Source organism: Ambystoma mexicanum, chromosome 3q, assembly GCF_040938575.1.
Source record: "Ambystoma mexicanum isolate Mex_15411 chromosome 3q, UKY_AmexF1_1, whole genome shotgun sequence".
In the NCBI taxonomy this organism is placed as follows: domain Eukaryota; kingdom Metazoa; phylum Chordata; class Amphibia; order Caudata; family Ambystomatidae; genus Ambystoma; species Ambystoma mexicanum.
Window position 1 is genome coordinate 526,058,035 of NC_090926.1, and position 22,987 is coordinate 526,081,021.

Consider the following 22,987-nt stretch of genomic DNA (forward strand, 5'->3'; position numbering starts at 1 on the left):
GGCATGGGTAGATCATTCCCAGTCCAGGCAGCCCAGCTGTGGAACTCCCTTCTGGGGAAGTTGAGACAGCAGAAAGAATCTTCTTAGTTTCAGGAAGAACTTAAAGACTGTGCTATTTAGTTAACTACCCTACACACTCTTTCCTAGCCTCCTCTTTTCCTGTTCTCTTTCTGTTTTCCTTTGTGGACTTTGGCACCCTGATACCTGCAGGCTGTTTGGCGCATTATTAATGAATAAATACCTACATATTATTTTTTATTGTCAGTCAACACCTATAGGATCACTAGAGAGACTCTCCATCGCAATCACTTTCAGCTGTTGATCCATTGCACAATTGATGACTGATTTGTAATCTCTTTGGTTCCCTACCCCTTAAAATTATTCTGGTATTCTCATAAAAGCAACAATCGTCACTCGCAGGCACCATGGACGGCTATGGAATTATTCAAAAGCTTCTTTAAGATATTTGAAGACACTATTACATTTCAACAAGAGTTACAGCGATTTAGGGCTGCTCAGCCTCCATAGACTTACACTTTCCTGATACAGAAAATCAATTTGTTTTTTGCAAATTCCTATCAGAGATGCATTGACAGAGTTCACTGATTGATTGCTTTGCAACATCCTGAAGATCTGTCCTAAGAAGACAGATGGACACAAATAAATGCATTACAGCAATGTGAGGGGTCAGAAAAGTGAGACAACAAGTAGACAAAGTTTTCTCACAATTAGCAATTTTATTAGGCAGTAAGGGTGGGACAAACACCTAACTCTCCCTAACCTAACAAAGCTAAAAGCTAAAGAAAACTGACCAAATGTCCAAAAACCTCTGTCCCTCACACCCATGCATACAACAACATCATAAAATGTTAGTGTATGTAGAGAAATTATAAACATACATCATTGTATCCAGGGTTCAATCACCTTCCCTTGTATCAGTCTAGCATACTTGATATGATATGATATGATATGGTATTTGTAACGCGCCTATACACAAGTGTTTCAAGGCGCGACTTCCACCTCAGAGTCAAAAGTAAGCACGTTCTTTCAATTGCCAAGTTCCACATAAAGTATGACACAATGTGCTGTTCCTTCCACATATTCTTTACTTGGCAGCACAACATTTATTGCCCAGTATGTTTTCTCACTCTTCAAGTCCACTGTCTGCTGTTTGATAAAACCCTAAATACGTCTTATTATGCAACACATGCTTCAACAAAGCACGCCAAGAGATGTACTCTTTTGTTGGGCCACACTATTCTATAACATTGAAGTACTTCAACTTCTTCCTGGTCCACTTGCCTGCCAGGACTAACCACTAAGTTTCCCTTTCCTGGTCTTCTCTCCTTTCAGCACACAGCTCCTACAACTACTTTCAGTAAGCGCCTTTTGGTGAGGCTTTCTCCAAAACCTCACACAATTTAATCCGCATTGTGAAAAATTACATCAAAAATTGCTTCATTTCACACTGGTTTACTTACCCTCGGCAATGCAGATTATATTTCTCTCCCCCTTGATAATTATCACAAGGAGGGTTTCTGTTCGGGCAACTTTGTTTTCCTTTACTTGCCTTTTTTTGGCTTCGGTAATACCAAGTACAATCTCCTTCTAACAGCAATCTCCTTCTCTCCCCCTTGATAATTATCACAAGGAGGGTTTCTGTTCGGGCAACTTTGTTTTCCTTTACTTGCCTTTTTTTGGCTTCGGTAATACCAAGTACAATCTCCTTCTAACAGCACTCTTCGTTTTTTTTATATCACTTTTACTTTGTGTAAACAGTGTTCTGTTTTGGCTTTGGTAATGATGGTTACAATATTCTGTTGCACTTTGTTTAAATCAATGCTTCATTTCACCTTATTAAATATTATCCCCTCTTGGCTTGGACAATGTTGATTACAACATATGTTAAATATTGTCCCAATTTTGATTGGACAATCGTGGTCACAAAATAGTGTCCCCTCTTGGCTTGGACATTGGTGGTTACATTGGTTATCTTCAATGTACATATTAAAGGGAGAATTGCACCCAAATACCCTTAATTAATTAACTCGTATTTTCTTGTCATCAGTTTGGTAATCAAACTCAGCATGCTGAAGTTACAGTTGATTTAGGAGAGCTGCAGGGTCACCTAGGCATTGCAAACTCACTGGACTGCACAGATGTCTCCCCTAGCCCACTGCCGGTATTCCTGCTTTTGGCAGGGAAACCTGGCTCTTGACAGCTCCAGCAAGGTTTCCTTCTCTTGCACCTCCCACAGTTGGAGCTGTTTTTGTTCCAGGTACGCTCCCTGTGAACGCCACACACTGGATCAGCACACAAGTTTTGGAGAGCATCGCTTTCCCTCTGGACTACAAGTTTCTTCACTGCTTGCTGCTGCACATTGTCTGCAGTTTACAGGATTTTTGACTTCTGCCGCAGCTTCAGCCTGGCGTCCCGCTATCACACCAGCTACGAGCTTGTCTCCTGCACTGCCTTCAAACTGCTGTTTCCACTGCTTCTCACTACTTCTGCTTCTTCTTCTCCTTCTCGTGGTCTGCACTTAAAGGGAACTTAAACATCTGAAAGTCTCACTCAGGTGTGGGTCATTAGAACCACTAGACTGCATATGTGAACCCCTCTTCTTCATCCCAGTACTTATGGCACCAATATTTTCTATTTAGTTCAAGTTCATTTAATTTGCTCTGTTTTAATGTTTTATCAGATGTACAGTGGTGGGACGTTTTTAAGGAAACCAAAAGCTGCTTCTTAACCTCATAAATCAAATTTAAAACAGAACTATGATAATTAGAAGTGGTATTAATTCCTTGATTTCTGCCTGCATGTCCCCCATAAGGGTTCTCACTCTTTATCTTTAAAGGACATTTGGGAGGGGAAGTTGTATGATAAATACAAGCCATCAGCTAGTCAGGCATTAGGACACCCTCAGGAGAGGTTGAACATTGTGAATACATTCCCCTGATTGCCTTCGGATTGCCTTCTCCTCCCATGTGCTCCACCCAGAAAATACCACCCCCTGGGTCAGTATCAGGTAGTGGCTTCCCTCCTCTGGCCACAAGGGAGGAGTCTGCAGAATTCATTGCAGCAAGATAAAGGAGATTATCCAACCAATTTTCTCCAAAAATTGAAAAAGGTTTTTCAGCCAGATTACATGGATCCCGAATGCAGCAATTATGGTAATGCAAGCAAGGTTTTAGCAATTCTTATGGCGTTGCAGTCCAAAGTTGCTGATGGAATTAAAGGAATGCCCATTGGTTGGGAAGGCAAGAACTCGACTGAACTATTGTTAGCTGTGCAGCACTTTCAGGAAAGGAAGAAATATAGAACCAACACACTGAGGCTAAAAGTATGGTGTTGAAAATCCAGCAGCTCAAGTCTGCTCTGGGAATATTGGTGCACTGTGCAAGTAGAGGAAGAGGATGGTGCAAAGGGAGTAGAGGATACATGGCTAAAATAGGTCAGCAATGATTACAGCATTGACAGATTTTAAATGTGTATAATGTTCAATGTAAGTATTGTAAAGCAGTTGGGCATTACAAGTCTGAGTGCTTGAATCAACTGGTTTAGCTGTCTGGACGGCCTACACTACTTCCTCCTTCCTTCTCATATTATTTTTCATCGTCTTCACTGCATAATACTCTCAACACTCAAAAGAACACATGGAACCACTATATGCTTGTTGCACCATTGATAGCACTTGATCCGTGTGTACATTATTATAATTTGGCTGTTAGTAGTAAGATTTTTTTGTGGCTTGTTGACACTGTGGAATTGTCCTCCACTTTAAGAGCCTCTGAGTTTAAACTTGCCTCTTGGGTAAATGCTCTAGGATATAGGAAATGCACAATACCCTATTCAGTTACCAGTCTCATGTGCCTCACATGAGACTAGTAACTGGATACTAGTCTGGATGCTTGAGGCAACCTAAATACCTGCAGCCTTTTTGTGTGAAATTTTGGGTAGCTGTTTTGTCGAACTCGTAAACTGATTATATCTCCTTGATTGCCAATCAGATTCCCATCCGCACCCTGAACCTGTTCCACTCTCCTCAACCCTATTCTCTCGCACTCTAGTAGCCAGCAGTGTTCCTAATTGGTCCCCCTTTTCATAACACCCCTGTTTGGTGTCTCTTGTCTTGATTACCACCCCCCTATCAGGATTGAATGCAGTTCCTGTCTCTTTTCCCTCATCTCATTTAGCAGTCCCTCCCTGTCAGACTCCTTTTTTTTATTAACTGTGACTTCATTCCATGTAACTCCTCCTGTAGTTTTTATCTCAAACAGTCCCCTCTCCCTCTTTTCCCTCATTCCTTCTGCAATGAGAAGGCCTTTGACTTTTGTCTTATCAGCTTCCTATACCATTTTCAGATGGACCTCACTGTATCTTTTGTTGAAAATAGTTGGAATCTCTTTCCCCAGAAATCAGGTTCCTGAGGTGAATGCAATTGCATCACTGTGGATTGCCCCTTCTCCCCTTTTCCACTCGCCACACTGCAGTGACCATCTCGTGGTCAGACCAAGTAACACTCTCCACTTTGGGTGAGGTGACATTGCTGTCATGAACCTAGGAACTAGGAGGAGGTCTATTAGTGTATGTGTGGTGTTGTGGAGATAAGAAAGTGTACTCTCCTGCTTGAGGCAACCTAAATCTCCATACATCTGTCCAGTAGTGTTCTTTAATTAAGTGTGCAAAGTCCCACTCTTCCCAACCACTTTTCTTAGCTAAGTCTCCCTTTGCCGACCACCAATCTACGTAGGGTCCACAATCATAATATAATCCCCTCCCCACCAGCAGCATGGAACTCTCCCCCCAATCCTCCAATACATTGATAGCTTTCTTGAGGAATGCAATCTGCCCCTCATTTGGAGCATGTAACGTGGTCAGGGTGATCATCCTGCCCTGTGATCACCCTGCCTTCGAGACATCCCTTAACTGTGTGAAATCTCCCCTCAAAACCCATTTTAACTTTTATATCTCAATTCTTTAAGTATCTCACCAAAACAATCCCCAGCCCTTCTTTCTTATGGTCTTTATACGAGGCCCAGTACATTTGTCCTATTTCCTTTCCCTTCAGCTGGTGCTTTCCTCCTTGCCTAAAATGAGTTTCTTGCAATAGAAGAACCGACAAGTGGGATGTATGGAACATATTGAATAGTAATAACTTCCTATTTGGAAAATTGAGCTTTTCACATTTAAGGTGTCTTCGGAACATGTTTTCCTCTTCCACCTTAAACGAACACAATATCCTCCCTAGAGAAGATAATTCATCGCATCAGTAGTCCCCCCTTAATGTCCACCCACCCTCCTACCTACCCTTCGCCCCTGTCAAAACTCGTAACAGATAACACCAATCCAGGGCAATGTACTGAACCATTTTGAGGGACCCAGGTAGTACCAGGTCACTACGATAACCAGGATACCATCATACATTCAGCAGCTCATCATTAAACAATGCAACATGTCCTAACCCCCATTTCAAAGGCTTATGTATTACTCTTCATTATAATCCCCGTTCAGTTCTTTGATTCTGAGGCCTGAGTCTTTTTAGCTCTGCTGCTGCTGTCATCTTTCCTGCAGCTCTAAGGCTGTGCAAACACACTTTTGAAACACTCAATCAGTCGACATTGACCTTCCTGGTCTTGTGATGTGCCTTCCTTCTGCAGCATTGGAAGAAGTTGTCCAACCTCCTCCCCCTGTTTTATATCATACTATACTCCACTATATTTGAAGGAGAGGGTAAAGGAAATCTCCATAGTTTGTGCACCCCTTCTTCTTGGAGCTATCCCTTTAAGGGTCTACATTTCCGTCTTCTTTGGTCCAGGGTGTAGGGTGCGAGGTCTTGGAATATTCTCACTTAGGCTCATCCTATTCGACTTTGCCCACTTCTTGGGCTTATTGCAATATATCTTCTTTGTCCCTATAGAAGCGGCTTCCCTGTGAACTCTATCAAAATGGATCTCTCTCTCCATAACAGTTTTTTCAACACTTGTCCAGCCATATGCTTAAATTGTTCCTTTCTCCCTATTCTCAACATCATCCAGTTTGCCCCTGGCTTCCCTTTCCTTGGTTTCCAGTTGTTTCATTCGTGCCTCCAAGCCTACTTCAGTGATGTCTGCTGTGCACTTACTGTGTTTGAGGGCTTCCACCCTTTCTTACAGCTTTGAAACCCATTTGTCTTTGGCACCCATAGTAGAGTGTACTTCTGCCTTAAAAAGTGTCAGCTCCATCAAAATGGTATGGACATCTTGTGGTGCACCACTGACGGCCTCCTGTGCCCATAGTCACACCATTCTCCTTCTACATCACCAACATTGAAAGTTCTTTTAGGGATTTTTCTTGTTCGTTATTTGGATCCAGCCGTTGGTGTGCCACATTTACCACTCATTTCACCAGCTTCCTCTCCTCTTTATCAGGGTTGCTTACCACTAACTGCAGTTTTTCATTACTCTCCATTGTCCTTCCTACCCCACTCAAGGAGTTGAGGCTCTCTTTCTTTGTAGTATGAGCATCTGGGGGGTGTCAGGCCACATCAGTGTCTCTGGGGTTGTCTTGCTTAGGGCATCGTTGTCTGCTCAGAGTGCTTTCTGCAGCTCACCAATCTCCACCATTCAATGCCCGCTCACCTGTGTATATACTATAAGCCCACTCTTGGGGCCTCAGGTCACATATCAGGATGTGTCACTAGGGTAGGTCTTTTTTCTCCCCATCATATGTTATTTGATGGCAGCCCTTGACACCCCCTTCATTCAACACATTTTTCAGCATTGCCCAGCTGCACTTTCAGTGCCCCCGTTGAGCATTTCAGTTCAGGATCTATCCTCACCTCCCCAGCCTTGAGGTCTGTAAGGATATTTGGCGTGTTACAGCACAGAGTGCAGCACTACTGCAGAGGTAGCAATTTTTTTTTGATGCAGCACCACCACATGGGTGTGGTGCATTGCTATATGTGTTGCCAGATTAACATGGACATATAAGTAAAGACAGGCTATTCAGTCAAAAACGATTTTAACATATAAGATGCAAATCTATTTTTACAGTTAAAAGCACATGTGCACATTCAAAAATGCACACTATTTTTCACCTGAAATGCCTATGGTGCAAGAGACACATTTGAAAATTAATAACTAACCTTATTAATAACTAACCTGACTAATAAAACTGCATTTAACATAACCCACTAATAAAAATGTGTCTCCACTGCAGAATTAGGCCTACTCTGAAAGTGAACTTTTAAACGCACATTCATTTTTTTTTCTTTTTCTCTGCTGCTCTGTCCACATAACCACAGGAAGCAAAGGGCTCGAAGGAACAGGAAATCAGTTGGTTACAAATGCTTACTGTAGAAATGAGCCATTGTGTAGTGAGGGAGGAGATGGCATGATTGATTCTGATTGGAGCAGCGTCATAGCAAGTATCATGCTAGAGGCAGTGATTAGAGTTTTGCTGGGGGAGCTTGAGGAGAGGGGGAGAACAATCGAGATTTGGCAGAGCTGGGAGAAGGACCTGTTTCCTGGCTGAAGCATTCCTGCTGCAAAAGCTGAGAATTCCAGGCAATAACCCCGGTTTGAGAACGAAAGACGCTTGTTTTCACTGGGGTTAATCTTCAAGGGAGCCAAATTCAGAAAGAGAACAGCTGGAGAAAACTCATGCTGAACAGATAAGGTAATTACAGAAGTGTGGGGGCTGAGTGTGTACGAGAATATTCAGTCAGTGTAGGAAAGGAGATTCCTGTGCTTTACTCACATGTTTAATGTTGCAAATTGAGTTCTTGTCTCCGCCACTCTCTTTTCAGTGTATCACAGACAATGCTGTTACTGTGCTATTTTATTTATTTCTGTAAAGAGTGAGATTGTGTTTAAATGCAACTTTTATAATACACAAAAATATTTGAAAGCAGACGGGTGGTGTGTTTTATATTTACCAATACAGTGCTGATGATGTGGGGAGATGTTTAGACAGTGCAATTGTCATTTTCAAGGTAGCTAAATATCAAATTTGGCTGCAGCCGTGTGCACAATGTAGTTCAGTATGAGCAATTGTAACTAACTGTGTGTGTTGTAGTTTGTCGGAGGTCTATGAGTCGGCAAAAAGGGAGGCCCGGGACATAATTCACTACCGTATATAAGATAGTGAAAATACCACATGATAGCTCGCTGCCGTAGATAAGACAGAGAGAAATTGCCCATGGTGGCACACTAAAAATGAAAATGTGGTGTTCCTGAAATGCAAGCCTGAGGTCTCTCTAGTGATTACACGAAAAATCTAAACAAAAATAAGGGGTTCTGGATATTGGGACCACAAATAAAACAAGGGAATTATGCTCACCAAAATACCACCAACCACGCATACCAACCACGCATACCAAATACGCATGTCTGTGTGCTGAAATAATGCATGTCCACTGTATTATTGTTGTACATGACCCAATCTGAATACAAGGAGTGATTGTTGCTAAGTTATTTTTCGGCGGTAAGAAAATACCGTCAGGCCCCAAATCTCCACAAAATACCCTACAGGTCTGCCTCACAGACCGCACAATAATACATAGTATACAAGTAAGATGTAAATAATGTATGCTGCCTTATTGATACACTCTGGGGGTTACACAATACCCTCCTAACTCAATAGAAATCAGCCAAATTAAAGTGTTCTTATAGTCCCTCCCTTTCAATGGGGTGATGACGTAAAGTTTAGGTATCTTGTAGCTGCACATGCACTCTTCAAATATCCACTGGTTGGAAGCTTAAATGCAACACCTAGCCTTTCTCAAATTTGGAATGTCTTGAGTCTCAGCTGCTCCATTTCCTGCTAAGATTGCTCAATGGTCTATGGTCTCGAGGTGACGTGAGCTGCATCCAGCTCATCCCTTTTTGTGGAAACCACCCACCTCTTACCCTTGCACAGCAACAACATCAGTAGTGTTTGCGAAACATAAAGAATAGACTAGTAATTTGGTGGAAGAATAGAAAATACAACAGAAATAAAAAACACATTTCTCTGTATTCTCATTCCTGATGTAGAATATTAAATAATTCCCATTTTTGTTACATTACTTTATGTTCTGCTACTTTTAGTCATTTATTTACTTAGTTGATAAAACGGTAAATAAAACTCATTGTTCTGATGTGTTCCCCTGTAATGGTTTACAGATAATTGCTCTTCTAACGTATTAGGATCTTCGTCCCTATTATACACCTCACTGCAGGATGGGCTTGTTTAACCACATACAGTGCAAGGACCACTGCAGTACTAATGCACTAGACTCCATCTTGCCCATCCTCATATGCCACCATGTCCAAGCAAATGTTATCATGCACAAACTATTTCTATGCCATAATTGTCCCATCACTATGAACATCAACATGTTGATCCGCATGCTACAGTGTATAATTAATTGAACTACAAATATACCTCCATCAGGCTCTGTAACTCCCCACAAATCCCCTTCCCAGTCAACATGTCCAACATGTTCCAGTGGTGCACCAATCAGTTCTATACTACTGTACTGCAACACTGGATTATCACATCACGCCCACTGTTTTTGTGAACTTATCAAAGTTAATCTGGGCACCAGGTAGAGTATTTATACTGCGGGTATGTCAGTCAAGGAGTAGGGGATGGGGATTGTGGTCTATATCTACCTTCAGGTTACATTAATTACGACATGTACGTTTAGTAAAACGGCTAGCAGTACAAGTAAACGGGGTAAGAAAATGAATAGCAACAGAGACAAGTTTGGGACAAGGGTGATTTTGCCTAGGTGGCGTATTGAGGAATGGGGGAGAGGGTAGATGCATTATTTATGATACTTTCAATAGAAGGAAGAAGTTCTGCTTTCCAAATGAGAAGAGCAGGGGAGGGGTTGAGTTTGAGGTGCAGCAAGAGCCTTCTTATAAAATGTGGCTTGCACCTTTATGGTTTCTGCACTAAAACAGATCCTGTGTTGTTGCACATGTAAGTCTTTGGATATGTTTTAGTGCAGAAACCATAAAGGTGCAAGCCACATTTTTTAAGCAGGCTCTTGCTGCACCTCAAACTGGAAACCAACCCACACTACAGTTGTAGGTAAACATAATAACACTTAACTATTTGCTTTTATTTGGAACCAAACTATTTTTTAAATCATTTAATTTGTTGACCCAAATCGCATGTTGAGGAGAGGCTTTAACTCACCAAATGGGATTTGGATCACCAAAGGATATCCTGGTGATAGTGCATGCATGAGTTACCATGGATAAGTCTGGCTAATAGGGAAGTCATTCTCCTCACCAGGAGTTCTGGTGCTATATCCCCTCTGGGGCTTGCATTCAAGGAGTACATTATCTCAGGGATGGTCTGACAGCATTACATTTACTCCCCAGTGGGATCTATCCTCACCTCACCAGCCATGGGGTCCGCCTCCAACTCCATTCTTCTGGTCTCACAGTCATCCTGTGTGACTAGGCATAGCCGCAGGTCTCCATTATTAATTCTCGGCATGCGGACTGTGCCTTTCCCACCTGCAGGCTCTATTACCATCCATGCGAGTGATGCCGTTGCAAGGGTCTGTGTCAGGCCTTTCTCACATGTCCCTGTGTAGGTGGTGAGGCTCCCCATGTCCAATTCTGCCCTATGTGTGCGAGGTGACACTTTCCCTGGTTGCCGGTGTCTCACACTCCTGGGAGTGGACCTCTTTGTCGCCTGAAGCTAGGCACTCGGGTTCCCTGCAGGTGCCTTTCTCATCAGTCTGAGTGGGTCCCACCCGGGGTACCAGCCACTGAAGCTTCCAGGCCTCACTGTGTGGCAGGCTGCTGTATTTGTATGACGGATGGATTTGGAATGCTGCCATGCCTCGCCAAGCTTCACAAACCGCCAGTGGGTCTACCCCGGTGGTCCACACACTCCCCAAAATCTGTTTGCAGATTCAGGGTCTTCAATCACGCTGATCTTAGGTTAACAGAGGTAAACATGTATATTACGTTGCTTGATGGACACGGAGCACCACTCACATATGGCCATCTTGCTCCCCGCCCCCTAGTGGTCTCTGAAAAGTCAGTTTTGATTAAAACATTGGAAACGCTGCTTAGTCAGGCTTATTTTCAATATTCACTAAACAATGTAAAGGTATGCAAATAATTGTATTAATCTTAAAGTGGGTTCATTGTAGAGGAGAATGCAGTAGGATGTAGTGAGATGTGAAGAAAATGTCTAGTAGCAAAGTATGTTTAAGTGAAATGGGTACAAATAAGATACTAAGAAAATGAAATGTAGTTCTGATTCAAGAAGGCTAGGCTTTATAATCCTTTCACTGGGCTTTTGTAGTTAGAGGACTCCATTTTGAAATATATATGTTTCTTACATGATGGAGTTCCATTTTGGCACAAAGAAACAAACTATGTTCACATACTTGCTGATGGCAGCTCAATATTGTGCTTATGTTATCCTCTACACACAGCTAATTATCAGCCTGTGCAAGCTGGCCTAGGTACAAATGGAGATGTGATAGTGGATTGCAAGTATAAATGTGATGGAAGTGCACTGTTGTGCTCATACTTTTTGGGGGTATAGGAAGTGTTTTGGGAGGGCTCTGAGTTGGGCTGCTTAAATGTAAAAGTGCTATTATGTTAATTGAAAAGTGTGAACATTTTAATGAAGTCATACATTCCTTTGCTGTGATCATAGCAGCAATGCAATCATAATCTAAATAAGATGATGCTCTGGGTGTGGGTGGTATGTGGGATATGGATATGTTTGAAGTGCATTGTTGGTATACCTTTGCGTGTTCAACTTGCAACTGCTGCTAATACATATCTGCTGGACTAACCGCATCAAAATTAACATCTAAATTAAATGTGCTCTCCGTCACAATGGATTCTAAAGGAATTGGCTTGCATGCAGTTGGTACTAACACCAGATGTTTTCCATCGGAATCCACAGCTTTGATGTCAGCACTAAAATCACATTCTACCATAAAACCAGAAGACATGTAAAGGTTTGGGAGGAATGCCTTGCACAAATGTAAAATATGTTCAATGGCCCTACTCTGCCTCCAAATTAGTGCACAATAATACATAGTGTACAAGTAAGGTGTAAATAATGTATGCCACCTTATTTATACACTCTGGGGTTACACAATACCCTCCTACCTTAATAGAAATCAGCCAAATAATTAAAATGTTCTTATAGACCATCCATTTCACTGGGGTTATGACAGAAAGTGTAGGTATCTTGCAGCTGCACATGCACTCTTCAAATATCTACTGATTGGATGCTTAAATGCAACACCTAGACTTTTGTATGTCTCAAATTGAGGTGGCGTGAGCTGCATCCAACCATCCCTTTTATTGTGGAAACCACCAACCCCTTACCCTTGCACAGCAAGAACATCAGTAGTGTTTGGGAAAAATAAAGAATAGACTAGTAATTTAGCGGAAGAATAGAAAAGACAACAGAAATAAAAAACTCATTTCTCTGTATTCTCATTCCTTTTAAGAAATCTCATAACTGATATAGGATATTAAATAATTCCCATTTTGTAAAAGTATATTTTGCATGAATGCCGCCTGATGGTAAATGATTGGCCTAAGCACATTCGATTAGCACTATAAATTGCATTGAATGAAACTGAAAAAGGCTGACTATGCCACCATTTTGAGTTATCTGCCATTTTGATCGCATCTTGATTTCTGTCCCATGTTTAGAATTGTGCTTTTGGCTCCAGCAGAGCAAAATTAACTGTGTACTGTTTCCATGATGTCAACGTAGATAAGAATGCTGAAGCTGCTAAAGTGGATTGTTTGTCCTACACTGAGAAACCTTGGAGCTAAACAAAAGCCGTACTAATCAGTAATCTAGATACATCTGTTCCAATAGTGCTTTCCCCGTTCAAACAGCAAAGTAGTATGATGAATAGTTGAATGTGCTCTTCTTGCAGAAATATTTGTTTTCGCTCCTTGAAACTAAGCTTACTTTAAACTCAAGAACAAATGATAGACACTTATAAGCGAGGAAAATAAGGAATGTTACCTTTGTGTCCTATATTTGGAAAACATATGAAGTGTTTAAAGGAAAACAACAAACTATTCAAAGATGTTTACACATGATTTAGTTATGTGGATAGGCCATGAATCCTAGGTAAATGTCTGACACGAAGAGGGGCTGGACGATGTGTACGGGTTTGTGGAAAATCTGTATAAATGTATGTGTATTTGAAATGTCCAGCACTCTCTCATCTCACAGTGTCTGATTGCACACATTGTGAGAGAACAGACAGCTGCCTATTAATAAATGTATATGGTACCTTTGGATTTGTGAGTGGAGTATTTCTATTATGTGGGATTAAACCCCGATATTTGTAATCTTTCAGATGGCGCCCGAATAAGGACCCTCAAAATCGATGCTACCGGACCGGGATCAGAGAGTGACAGAACGCCCTGCAAAGTGAGATGCGATTCCTCCGCAGTACTGCACATCCGATCCCTGGACAGTGAGCAACGTTTAGTAGGGCATCATGACTAGGGTCTCCGTATCATGGCCTGTTTTGCGAAAATGCCAGCTGCAACCATTTGATGTCTGATCGGACTCTTTGATTTGAAATCAGTTCAGTCGTACCCTGATTCTTAGAATCCTGATATTTCTTGCAAGTGTTGTCTCTGCAGAAACAAACGTAGCCAGGTAAGATAGTGATTTAACTATGCCTGGAAAATTGTCATTCTGTTGCAGGGAATTATTCTGCAGGAAAAGCCCATCTTTGAAACAAGGCCAACCAGCGCCAACTGAAGGGTTGCCAGGTTATTAATGTATTGTAAGTATGGACTGGGAGCTATTGTATTTAATGAAATTTGGCACAGACAGACCATGCATGTTTCCGCACTTCAGTAGCCAGTTTCCGGTAGTTTTCAAATTGCCCGCCCTAGAGCATTTAGAATCTGTATTGTTGAGAAAAAAGGCTAGGCCTGCATAATTTGATGCAGTTAGAGATTGAGTAAGGAAGCTATGCAGCAACTCAAAAGTAGAGAAAAGCATGCACGTAGACACATGACGAATGCAGAGATAGCATTGTTGCATGATCGACAGAAACTGTCAGAATCCATTAGAGGAATGGACAGGGCTTTCCAGCTAGATGTGAAAAAGATATATCCCTCTCAGGATTTTCATACATCAGATGAGTTAATTAAGAAATTATTGAATGAGTGTAGGACTGTTTCAACTACACCACCTCCTTATGTACCTCCTTGCGGTGTTGTTCCTCATATTCCTGTTGTTGTTCCTCTTCCTCCCGTTGTTGTTCCCCCTCCTGCACATCCACCCATGCCAACAGTTGCCATCCCCATAATTCTGTTTGCACCATCAGCAGTACTTCCTGCGCTGCCTATTGAACAAGAATTGTATGAACCCTCTTTACCAGGTGTTTTTGCTCCACCTGTAGTGGTTGAATGGGTGCAAGCTGATCCAAGAATAGTGACTTGTGGCACAGTATCGAAAGACAGAAAGAGAGAATTGTATACGTGGGCTAAATGACGAGTCAGCTTTTTTAGTTGTAATTTCTGATCAAGGGGGTATTCCTGAACAGAATATTTTGATAGAATGGATGGGAATGTATTTAGTTGATATATGGAGTGAATTGACCGATATGAATGTCCCACAGGGGTTGAGGGATATGAATGTCCTTGCCCACTCAGGGGACACTGAAGCGAAAGTGTATGAGCATGTAGAGAAGGTATTTGAGTTTAAAAGAGAGCTAGATTTGTTACAGAAATATGAGATGGATGATAATCGACAGCAGGCTTCATATGTGCAGAAGCAATTTCTTCCTCCATTGAAACCAATGAGTGAAGAAATGCGCATTCGTACAAGAGACGCCCTTAGAGGGATTTTGGATGTTTTAATTTCTCCCATTGAAGTGGATGACATGTTTAGTCAATATGCTCCGGCAATGCAAAGGAAAGTGTTACAGGTGATGATAGAGTATCTACAAGATGAATTTAGGAAGAGAAAATAATGTTGTCCAGCCGATTTGATGGTTATTTATAAAAGAGCATTTTTGCCCTATACTGCATGGACTTCTTCGTTACTTGATTTAGCCTTGTTTTAATAGATGTTCATATAGATTTGCCTTCTTTACAATTGCCGATGAGGAAGGTTCCTCTGACATTTGTTCAGAAAGTGGAAATTCCAGCTAATGCTGCGGCAGGAACAACTACCACTACTATTGAAGCACACTATGGGCCTGATCACGGCCTTGGCGGTAACGCTAATGCTATTAGCGCGGGGGCTATTAGCACGACCGCCATAGCCCCCGGCGCTAATAGCGCGGGATCACGAGTTGGGCGGACTTGGAAGTCCCCATTCCCCATTGAGCCCATTCGGGAATGCCCCATTCCCCATTGGGCTCAATGGGGAAAATTCGCGCTCTTACCGCCGGCGGATTTCCCGCCGGTGGTAATAGCGCGAATTTTCGGTGGATTTCCCCCCAGCCAAGAGCTGGGGCGAAATCCACCGAAACCCTGATTCGGCGGACCCTTAAATCTGGCAGTAATAGCGCTACTGCCGGATTTAAGGGTTACCACCAAGGTCGTGATCAGGCCCTATGTCTCACAGTTTGTCCATGTCCCGTTTTCTAGACAGGAAGTGAATACCATTAGGTAATCAATTCCATATATTAGGAAGAATACAACAGGATTTTATAAAGAAATTGATTCTGTCTTGCATTCGTCAGTTTTCACGCTGGGTGATATAGATTTGTTGTTTCCCGTGAACCTTCCTGCTGATTTATGGAAGCAGATTAGAAATGTAGATGATCAGGCAGGGATGGATGATACATGGGATGCCTTAGTATGAGCAGGTGGGGAAAGGAATGCCAGTGAGAAACCAACACAGGTAATATTGATGTTGCCAGATAGAATAGTGACTAAATTGGTTCCTGAAAAAATAAATATATGAGTTAAGTTTACGGCTTGCATGCAGGGAAGTCAGAGGGTGCGACAGAGTATTTTAACAGATTTGAGCAAGTATTTTTGGATTTTAGTGTCAAGATTTGAGTACAGAGCCAGGAAAGAGGGTATTTGTTGATAAGTTTGTGTGTGGATTGTTGCCTGAAATCCAATCACAGCTTATGACTTCTGAAAGTGCTCGGCAAGCAAAATCGCAATCTGAAGTGTTACAAATGGCACAGTACTATGAAAATAGGGCTAACACAGAGAAGGAGAAGTTGGAAAATAAGAAAGGAGGCCTGAAGTCTAGGTGGTATTGCAGCAGATAGCTAGAGGATCCAGAGGTGGGAACACACAGTTCAGAGGCCAGTTTACACCACAGAGTGGCGCACAACTGGGTCCCGTACACATAAACCAGTGGCATATTGTAGACAGGAGGGTCATTGGTGAGCACAGTGCCCGATCCTACAGCATAGATCAAATAGTACGTATGGTGCCATGGTTAGAGGATCCAGAGGGGTCCTGGTAGAAGTCAGTTTGCATAGAGCCAATAGACACCATCACAAGATAATCTGCAACAGAGTGTCAATAGTGGGAATATTTATGATAATCCTTTGAATATCTATTTTTCTGAAGGTTTTGGATCTGACGGTATACTATTCCATTAGGATGACCCGAAGCAGGGTCTCGAACCGATACTTATTCCCGTCGATCAGAAAGGGCCCTATGTTGAAATGAAGGTAGGGAATAGGGAGCATCTCTTTTTGATAGATACAGTAGCCCAGAAGTGTTCTACTGATCATTCACAGGTTGCAGATATTGCACTGTCCGGGCAGAGCAACATTTCTCTAGGGTTCTCTGGTATCCCAATGGTTAGTCTGGTCTCTCGGCCAGTAGCTATTTCACTGGGACCATTCACTGATTCTTGTCCATTTCTATTGATGACAAATTGTGGCGAAAATTCGTTGGGATAGAATTTATTAAAGAAATTGAATGCTTTTATTTACTGTTGTCCAGATGGAGTGTACTTAACGATTTCACCCCCACAATCTTCCTCTGTCCCACAATTTTTGTCTATGCTTTTACCAACTGAATTGAATAAGGTTCCAACATGTTTATGGGCAGTTAATGATAATGACGTTGAAATTGTACAAATTGAGCCAGTTAAAATTGTGTTGAAACCAGGTGTTAAATTGCAGTATATCCCACAATATAACATTTTGGGTTGAAGGTGAACAGGCTTTGAAAAGTATTATCTTTGATTTCGTACACCGAGGTGTAATTGAAGAAGTTGCAGGAAATATTTGTAATAGCCCAATTTTACCAGTCTATAAGAAAGGGGATAATCCGATTCCTTTTTGTTTTATTATTGATTTGCGTGCAATTAATAAGGTGGTTGCTCCACAGTTTCCGATTGTACCTGATGTCACCACAATTCTGACTATGATTCCAGCCACGGCTACACATTTTAGTGTTATGGATTTGAGAAATGCTTTCTTTAGTATTCCTGTGCATGTTGATATTAGATATTTGTTCGCTTTCACCACAGGGGGACGCTCGTTGACATTTTCTTGTGTGCCACAAGGGTACACTGAGAAGCAAGTATCTATAGTAGAGCATTGAAAGAGCAGCTTCAAACGCTTGAGTTATCTTCCACTTGCACGTTGTTGCAATATGTTGATGATCTACTTCTAGCTTTTGATTCTGAAGATGCCTGCAAAGAGGGCACTGTGTTGCTGCTAATTCATTAAGCAGAACATGGGAATACGGCTTCACTGGAGAGGTTTCAATATTGTCGACAGGAGGTCGCCTATTCCGGCTGTCTCCTGCCGAAGGAGGGAAGAAGACTAACACCTGAACAGATACAAAGCATCTCTGATGTGTCTGTTCCATATACACAGAAAGAGGTCAGAGCTTTAATAATATGCATGGCCTTATTATTGTAGACATATTATAGTGAGTGGATCCCAAATTTTTCATTGTTGATAGAACCCATGTTGGCAGTGACAAAAAGGACATTTCTTTGCCTTTACTGTGGAACATAGATTGCCAGAATGCTTTTGATTTGCTTAAGGCTGCGTAGTATTCAGCACCAGTTTTGGGCACACCAAGGCACATGATGGATATGCTTTGGCTGTTTTAACAAAGGAACATGGGGGCAAGAATAGGCTGTGCGGCTATTTTTCCTCCATGTTAGACCCTGTTGCATTTGCTTTGCCGAGATGTTTGAGAGCTGTAGCTGCTGCTGCTGCATCTGTGAAACAAAGTGAGGTTATGGTTTTAGGTCACTCTTTAACCGTGATGGTACCCCACTCTGTAGACGTTCTATTAAACAGAACGCAGATGCAACATCTCACATCAGCTCGACTAACAAGGTACGAGCTGATTCTATTTGCTCTGCATATTCAAATTAAGAAATGTTGTTCATTGAATCCGGTTGAACTATTGCCTTCTCCACAAGAGAAGGATTGCAGTGATGAAATGTCACATGATTGACTAATTTAATGCAAGAAAAAAGGTCAGAATTGATTTAATTGATACACCCATAAAGAATCTGCAAGGGGAGCTATTTTGTAATGGCTCCTGTTTCAAACTACTGGATGGTACATCCACCGCTGTTTATGCAATCACCACATTAAGCACTGTTGTGGAGAGCAAACAAATTCTGCATAATTCTGCGCAGACTGCATAGATTATTGCATTAACCAGAGCTTGTGAAATTTCTGAAGGGCTTAGTGTAAATATATACACAGAGAGCCAATATGCATTTGGGGTGGTTCATAATTGTGTCTGGCTATGGGCTGAGAGAGGATTCTTGACATCATATGGAACAAAAATTCAACATGGCACTCTGATAGTCTGGTTGCTATCAGCACTTGCGCTTTCTACACAACTAGTAATAATGAAGTGTGTCGCACATCAGGAAGTGATGGACGATGTCGGAAAAGGAAATGCTTTTGCTGACAGAATAGCCAAACAGACTGCTATTGATTTGCACTAATATATGTACATGTACGATTCAGCAACTTGTGTTCCGGATACTTGTATGATGGACGAAGGGATTAGCAGTGTAAAAGAAATTCAGGTGGAAGCTAATCCAGAAGAAATCAAACCATGGGCTGAGGGTCCAGCGGATCTAGATGATGAGGGTTGTTGGGTGGATAATAAGAAGCAAAGAAGGATGCTACCCAATGCTATGGACCTCTCTATGTAGGAGATCCTGTTTACTTTGTTTGTAGTAATGAAGCGTATCCATGGTTGCCAAGAGACTTGGAGGGTACTTGTTATTTAGGAATGCTGTTACCAGGTGTATATATCGCCACCACTGCTGAAGTTTCTAGAACTCGTCCCAGGTGGGATGCGGATGGTGACACTTCCTCACAGATTGTGGGTGACGTTGCTAAATCTTTTGTACCATTTTTGGGGACAGATAATAAACTCCCAAGATATCTTAGAAAATTGCCAAGAGTTTTACAGAAAAACCACCAATGAAACCACTGACATCCTATATAACATTACATTAGAGCAAAAGGCTATTATATAAGTGGTGCTTCAAAATAGGATGTTGCTAGACATCATTCTAGCTGAGCATGGTGGAGTGTGCAAAATGGTGGGATCCGCATGTTGCTTTTTTGTACCCGATTCCTCCCCCACCATATTTAAGGCAATTAAGAAATTCCATACCTTAAGTATGGAAGTACACGTTCCAGAGGGAAACTGGGATATTGGCACATGGTTCTGGTACTTGTTACGATCTTGGGGCTGCAGTTCTGATGGTGATCGTTTGCATTGTACTGTTTTGCTGTTGTTGCATACAGTTGTCATCTGTTCCATGATAGGGGGAAGTTGTGCACAGGCAGTTAGTAAACATAGGACACATAGGACGGGAAAAATGACTAATGCCTTGTTAATGCAGGACATCACCATGAAGGAACTAAAGCGATCAATGTTTATGAAGATAGCGATTCAGGATGCTCTGATGATGATACGTGGTTTTCGGATGATGCTATTGTTTGAGTAATGCTCTTGGCATAGGCCAAAAGGAGGGTTTGTAAAAGTATATTTTGCATGAATATGGCCTGATGGTAAATGATTGGCCTAAGCACCTTCGCATCACACTACAAATTGCATTGAATTAACATGAAACAGGCTGTCTACGCTGCCATTTTGAGTTATCTGCCATTTTGATCGCATCTTGCTTTCTGTCCCATATTTAGAATTGTGTTTTTGGCTCCAGCAGAGCAAAATGAACTTTGTACTGTTTCCATGATGTCAACGTAGATAAGAATGTTGAAGATGCTAAAGTGGATTGTTTGTCCCACACTGAGAAACCTTGGAGTTAAACAAAAGCAGTACTAATCAGTAATCTAGATACCATCTGTTCCAATAGTGCCTTCTCTGTTTAAACAGCAAAGTAGAATGATGAATATTTGAACATGCTCTTCTTGCAGAAATATTTATTTTCACTCCTTGAAACAAAGCTGACTTTAAACTCAAGAACAAATGATAGACAAATATCAGCGAGCAAAATAAGGAATGTTACCATTGTGTCCTATATATGGAAAACATATGAAGTGTTTAAAGGAAAACAATAAACTATTCAAAGATGTTTAAACATGACTTAGTTATGTGGATAGGCCATGAACACTAGGTAAATGTATGACAAGCAGAGGGGCTGGACGATGTGTCCAGGATTGTGGAAAATCTGTATAAATGTACGTGTATTTGAAATGCAGCACTCTCTCATCTCACGGTGTCTGTTTGCACACATTGCCGGGTGTTGAGAGACCAGACAGCTGCCTGTTAATAAATATACATGGTACCATTGGATTTGTCACTGGCTTATTTCTACTATGTGGTATTAAGCCTCAATATGTTTAATCTTTCATTTTTTGTTACATTACTTTATGTTCTGCTACTTTTAGACATTTCTTCACTTATTGATAAAACTGTAAAGAAAACTCATTGTTCTGATGTGTTCCCCTGTAATGGTTCACAGATAATTGTTGTTCTAATGTATTAGGATCTGTGTCCCTATTATACACCTCACTCCAGGATGGGCTTCTTTAACCCTATACAGTGCATGGAACACTGCAGTACTTTGCCCTCCCTCATATTCCGCCATGTCCAAGCCAATGCTATCATGCACAAACTATTTCTATGCCATAATCGTCCCATCACTATGAACATCAATATACTGATCCACATGCTACAGTGCATAATTAATTGAACTACTAATATACCTCTATCACGCTCTGTACCCCCACCCACCCTGCAGCCCCTTCCCAGTCAACATGTCCAACATGCTCCAGTAGTGCACCAACCAGTTCCAAACTACTGTACTGGTGCACTGGATTATCACATCATGCCCACTGTTTTTGTGAGGCAAGGAGTAGGGGATTGGGATTGCGGTCTATATCTACCTTTAGGTTACATGAAATATGCCATGTAAGTTTAGTAAAATGGCTAGCAGTACAAGTAAACAGGGTTAAGAAAACTAATAGCAACAGAGGCAGGTCTGGGGGATGGGTGATGTTGCCTAGAAGGCGTATCGAGGGATGGGGGAGAAGGTAGATGCATTATTTATGGTATTTTCAATAGAAGGAAGATGTTCTGCTTTCCAAATGAGGAGAGCGGGGGGCCGGGGGGTTGAGTTTGAGGTGCAGCAAGAGCCTGCTTTAAAAAAGTGGCTTGTGCCTTTATGGTTTCTGAACGTACATGTACAACGACACATATCCTGTATTGTTGTACATGTACGTCTTTGGAGGACACAAATTCAGAATGAGAACTGGAAACCAGCCACACTTCAGTTGTAGGTAAACATAATAACACTTACCTATTTGCCTTTATTTGGAACCAAAATATTTTTGAAATCATTTAATTTGGTGACCCAAATCTCATGTTGAGGCGAGGCTTTATCTCAACAAATGGAATTTGGATCTCCAAAATATATCCTAGTAATAGGGCATGCATGAGTTACCATAGATAAGGCAAACTATTCACTTCTCCAGGAGTTCTTGTGCTATATCCACTCTAGGGCTTGCATTCAAGGAGTACCTTATCTCAGGGATGGTCCAAAAGCATTACATTTACTCCCCACTTATAGGCTAGTTCCCTTATAATGGTAGGCAATATATAGTCTGTGGGCCGTGTTGTAAACAATCAGATGGTTCAGCGGGCTGCACCTTCTATGTATTTTTGCTCACCAGACAAACTAACCCACTCACCCTACGATGCCTTGAGACAAAACTCTCCTTCTCTTAAAGTTGTTCTGTAAATTACATCACTCCCAAAACCGCTCCACCACATTTCTCACCCCCATGCAGATCGACAACAATTATCTAGGCCTGCTCCAAGGCCTTACCAACTAGCAAGAACATTATGAAAATGATGCTCTAGTGTTCGCAAACTTCATCATTGTATGTAAAAAACAAAACATTCATACATGTTTTCTTTTATTCTTTTCTTTTTTGTTTTGTTTTTGGTCATACATCACAGTGCTATTTTTATATACCCTTACATCTCAAGTACGTTCAAAGCATATACTGGCCATTGATATTATAATGACCACCCCCAACAAGGTAAACGGGCAAAATTGAGCAATGTGGAGAGAGGTCATGGCGACATCAAGTGCAACGCCTTTGAATTATGAAATTATTTTGAGATTTACTTGAAAGTAGTGAGGGTTAAACCTGACTTGCACAAGATCAAGTAGAAGAGCCTGCAGCTTCAGCTCAAGGGACGCCACTTGGGGGTCACCAGGGGTTGCAACTGCAACCCCTGAGCTCTCCCTTGCTACCCCTGTGGACTCCTTTGCTACCCCTAAAAAAGAAACTACAAGACACGTTTATTTATTTTTTTAATTGAAGCTCCTGAGCTGTGGCCAGTGTCATGTGGCTCTTTGTTTCTGGAGTGGTTAGATGTCTGGTACAGCCCTCTTTAAAAAAAAACAAGGGGGTTCCACAAGGTGACACTGAGCAGTGACCCTGAATATGAAAGAATAGGAATAAAAAATACATTGTTTTCTGGAATTCTATACAATACTTGCTAGACTCATTAAAGGTTTATTTCAGGCTCAC